Source organism: Schistocerca piceifrons, unplaced genomic scaffold (genome assembly GCF_021461385.2).
Source record: "Schistocerca piceifrons isolate TAMUIC-IGC-003096 unplaced genomic scaffold, iqSchPice1.1 HiC_scaffold_943, whole genome shotgun sequence".
NCBI lineage: Eukaryota > Metazoa > Arthropoda > Insecta > Orthoptera > Acrididae > Schistocerca > Schistocerca piceifrons.
The window spans coordinates 865,001-870,000 of NW_025729216.1; the positions used below are offsets into that span (position 1 = coordinate 865,001).

The following is a 5,000-nucleotide window of genomic DNA, read 5'->3' on the forward strand; positions in this document are numbered from 1 at the left end:
CTCGTAAAGTGCAATCCACCCCTATAACTTGCGTTTCATGAAGAGTTATTTCCAATATGCGACATTCCCGCTGTCCCTATACATGAGCCGCGACCTGTACCACTTACGAGCGAGAGACGCGATCGCGTTGCTCACTGTACGGCGTCCGATACCGAGCCATCAGCATGTCGGTCCCCATTCGCGTTGCACTCGCACTCGCACTCGCACTCGCAGTCGCAAAAACGTGGGGCAAATATATTACGCGGAAGAGTTATAACAGACCGAGCCCCACTGCATGGGGGGAGTCTTTGTCACTAATGTACACAGATGGAACATTTTGGACTGGAACCAGATTACCCGTACACACGGCGCTGATTAGTAATCAATGCAGAGCCATCAAATTACAGAATATATATACAACTGTCCGTATACATGCTGAAAGAGTGTGCCCACAATGGGAACCACACGTCAGCCAGACACTCTCATCACGCACCACTCTCTGCTTCTAACGGGCGCACATACAATATGTAAGCACCAGCATGGAACAACATCCAGTGCATCCTCTCCGCCACATTACACAATCCACACTATCACAACCAGACCAGGAGGTCCATGCGGAAAATAGAATATCCCCCCCTTTCGACATCCACCATTGCGCAGATAAGGCACCAATACCCACACATGTCCTATACAACGGTGCACCCAACATCACAATAGTACCTCCTGTCACAGCCCACAAACAATGACCTGAGTCAAAGACACAGGTCTGACACAAGCATAGAATTGGAGCGCCGCCTCTAATAAGCCAAAGGTGCATCCTGACGTGACAAATCTCATCATGTCACAAGCATTCACTTACTATAATCACTATCAACGAACGTGCCGCCCCCGCCCCCCCCCCCCCTACACCTTTCCTTACAACAACGTGTAACCTAACCTAACCTATGTTGTACCTTAACCTAACCTATGTTGTGCCTTAACCTAACCCATGTTGTGCCTTAACCTAACCCATGTTGTGCCTTAACCTAACCCATGTTGTGCCTTAACCTAACCCATGTTGTGCCTTAACCTAACCCATGTTGTGCCTTAACCTAACCCATGTTGTGCCTTAACCTAACCCATGTTGAGCCTTAACCTAACCCATGTTGTGCCTTAACCTAACCCATGTTGTGCCTTAACCTAACCCATGTTGTGCCTTAACCTAACCCATGTTGTGCCTTAACCTAACCCATGTTGTACCTTAACCTAACCCATGTTGTACCTTAACCTAACCCATGTTGTACCTTAACCTAACCCATGTTGTACCCTAACCTAACCCATGTTGTCCCCTAACCTAACCCATGTTGTCCCCTAACCTAACCCATGTTGTCCCCTAACCTAACCCATGTTGTCCCCTAACCTAACCCATGTTGTCCCCTAACCTAACCCATGTTGTCCCCTAACCTAACCCATGTTGTCCCCTAACCTAACCCATGTTGTCCCCTAACCTAACCCATGTTGTCCCCTAACCTAACCCATGTTGTCCCCTAACCTAACCCATGTTGTGCCTTAACCTAACCCATGTTGTCCCCTAACCTAACCCATGTTGTCCCCTAACCTAACCCATGTTGTCCCCTAACCTAACCCACGTTGTCCGCTAACGTAACCCACGTTGTCGCCTAAACCTGCTCTGTAATTGTTATACGACTCGTTCAATTAGTGTAGTGTTGCCCACCCGCAACCCTCGCAATATAGTTCGCTACTCGCACTGCCCGCTCCCCTGTGTATCGCTTCATGTTAAACACCTTGCAAGTCTTGCTGACTTTCCACATGCTCCTGCTGTACACTGTAATGTGGATGGCAGCAGGACGTACATGCCGCCCCCCCCCACCCCTCCCCACGTCCCCACGTCCCCACCTTGCCCCCTGCCTTCGCAAGCTGGTTGGTGACAAGTTTGCATGTTCAATGCCCTTCGCATGCGACGTACGCAGGCTACGTTGTGGTGCGGCCTGTGTCAACTGTCCGCTGATGTCGTACGCGTGAACCACAATCTGTACTGCACATTCGTCCTTATGTACTGAATGATACATCGTGGCACATGTGTGACCGTACAACGACTGCGCCCAAAAACGGCGGACCATACAGTGCAAATATTGTGCACGCAGCTACGTGTCGTCTCCCTATGAGAGCTGGATTGCAGTGTGGTACGCCATAGAGACGTGTGGGAGGAACGGACGCCGTGGATGGCGATCAGCATGAGCTGTCTGTTGATGTATTCGGACCTAGTCGTCTCTCCTCACACACCGTGATGGCATGGTGCACCGCGTTCCATATCTGCGACATGCTACAGAGGCCGGTTGACAGTCGTTCGAGCAATGGACATCGCATACGTACGGGGGCCACCTTCCACGTATTGTCTAGGCGTGCACATTTTGTTGCGTGTATGTGGGCAGACGTAGTGTGGCGTGACACCTGACACAGGCATGCAATAATCGTTGAAGTTGCAAATGGCGATGGACGCCTGCGTTTTCTGGTGAAGTTACGCAAATGAAGAAATGGTAACCTGTTGTGGTGCGGTTGTTCTCGCTAGGGGTGAATCGGTGATGGCGACGATAGGTTGAGGTACTAACTGGTTGTTCCAGCGATACCCACCATGCCGACGAAACTGAACGGCATCTGTTTGTGAAGCGATACGCGGCGGTGGCTGGGTGGGACCGTCCCCGGCCGGTGAGGGGGCGCCTCCCGGCGTGCTGGCCGCGCGGTGCGTGGGCGCACGCGCTACAGCCGGCTGGTGGGGGCGGCCAGTGGCAGGCGCGCCGGCCGACGGACGCGGCAGGCGTCGCAGCTGCGCGCCGGCGCACCCTGCGCGCGGCGCCGTGCGGCCAAAGTAGGTCCTCGCGGGCCCGGTGCGAAGCGCGGTGGACATCTTCAGTGTGCTGGTCCGATTGAGGACTGTGTGCGTTGAGGATGCGCCGCCGCCCGGCGCTCGGCGCCGCGACGCCGTCTGCTGCTCGGTCGCCCCAGCGGTTCTCGCTTGTGGTTTGTATCGCAGCTGTGCGGATGTGTTGGCGCGTGCGCTGTGCTGGGAGAGTTCGCTTCGGCACCCAAGTGGGGCTTTTGTCCTTCTGTGGCGCTGGCGTTGGAGCTGCCGGTCACCGTAGGTGGCGCGTGTTGTCTCCCGCCGGCAATGCCACGACAGCACGCTCCCGGGCCTCTGTCGGCAGCGGCAAGCTCAGTTGGGAGCACGGGTGGTCGCACCGAAAGCGTCTACTCGCCTAACTCCGGGCGATTGCGCCTCTCTCGAACCCGACCAAGTACTTGGGACGGCGCTGCGCGCCGCCGGGACCTGAGAGGGTTTCGAGGTGTATTGTGCAGGGGAGCTCAGCCTCCTCCTGTTTGCAGAATGATTGAGCGGACGCTTGCGTGTTCGCGCGGGCCCCCGGGACACACTCCCGGGCGGCCGGCTGCTCAGCTCTAGTTGACGCAGCTCCCTGGTTGATCCTGCCAGTAGTCATATGCTTGTCTCAAAGATTAAGCCATGCATGTCTCAGTACAAGCCGCATTAAGGTGAAACCGCGAATGGCTCATTAAATCAGTTATGGTTCCTTAGATCGTACCCACGTTACTTGGATAACTGTGGTAATTCTAGAGCTAATACATGCAAACAGAGTCCCGACCAGAGATGGAAGGGACGCTTTTATTAGATCAAAACCAATCGGTCGGCTCGTCCGGTCCGTTTGCCTTGGTGACTCTGAATAACTTTGGGCTGATCGCACGGTCCTCGTACCGGCGACGCATCTTTCAAATGTCTGCCTTATCAACTGTCGATGGTAGGTTCTGCGCCTACCATGGTTGTAACGGGTAACGGGGAATCAGGGTTCGATTCCGGAGAGGGAGCCTGAGAAACGGCTACCACATCCAAGGAAGGCAGCAGGCGCGCAAATTACCCACTCCCGGCACGGGGAGGTAGTGACGAAAAATAACGATACGGGACTCATCCGAGGCCCCGTAATCGGAATGAGTACACTTTAAATCCTTTAACGAGTATCTATTGGAGGGCAAGTCTGGTGCCAGCAGCCGCGGTAATTCCAGCTCCAATAGCGTATATTAAAGTTGTTGCGGTTAAAAAGCTCGTAGTTGGATTTGTGTCCCACGCTGTTGGTTCACCGCCCGTCGGTGTTTAACTGGCATGTATCGTGGGACGTCCTGCCGGTGGGGCGAGCTGAAGGCGTGCGACCGCCCCGTGCGTGCTCGTGCGTCCCGAGGCGGACCCCGTTGAAATCCTACCAGGGTGCTCTTTATTGAGTGTCTCGGTGGGCCGGCACGTTTACTTTGAACAAATTAGAGTGCTTAAAGCAGGCAAGCCCGCCTGAATACTGTGTGCATGGAATAATGGAATAGGACCTCGGTTCTATTTTGTTGGTTTTCGGAACCCGAGGTAATGATTAATAGGGACAGGCGGGGGCATTCGTATTGCGACGTTAGAGGTGAAATTCTTGGATCGTCGCAAGACGAACAGAAGCGAAAGCATTTGCCAAGTATGTTTTCATTAATCAAGAACGAAAGTTAGAGGTTCGAAGGCGATCAGATACCGCCCTAGTTCTAACCATAAACGATGCCAGCCAGCGATCCGCCGCAGTTCCTCCGATGACTCGGCGGGCAGCCTCCGGGAAACCAAAGCTTTTGGGTTCCGGGGGAAGTATGGTTGCAAAGCTGAAACTTAAAGGAATTGACGGAAGGGCACCACCAGGAGTGGAGCCTGCGGCTTAATTTGACTCAACACGGGAAACCTCACCAGGCCCGGACACCGGAAGGATTGACAGATTGATAGCTCTTTCTTGATTCGGTGGGTGGTGGTGCATGGCCGTTCTTAGTTGGTGGAGCGATTTGTCTGGTTAATTCCGATAACGAACGAGACTCTAGCCTGCTAACTAGTCGCGTGACATCCTTCGTGCTGTCAGCGATTACTTTTCTTCTTAGAGGGACAGGCGGCTTCTAGCCGCACGAGATTGAGCAATAACAGGTCTGTGATGCCCTTAGAT

General features: G+C 53.9%; 1 non-coding gene across 1 annotated transcript in view; it reads left to right on the forward strand.

The window, feature by feature from the left end:
• The first annotated feature begins 3,446 nt into the window (after nt 1-3,446).
• LOC124772815 overlaps nt 3,447-5,000 on the forward strand; it is a 1,909-nt gene continuing 355 nt past the window's right edge. The window contains exon 1 of the ribosomal RNA XR_007014275.1: nt 3,447-5,000. This exon is cut by the window's right edge and continues 355 nt beyond it. This is a non-coding gene — a ribosomal RNA (small subunit ribosomal RNA).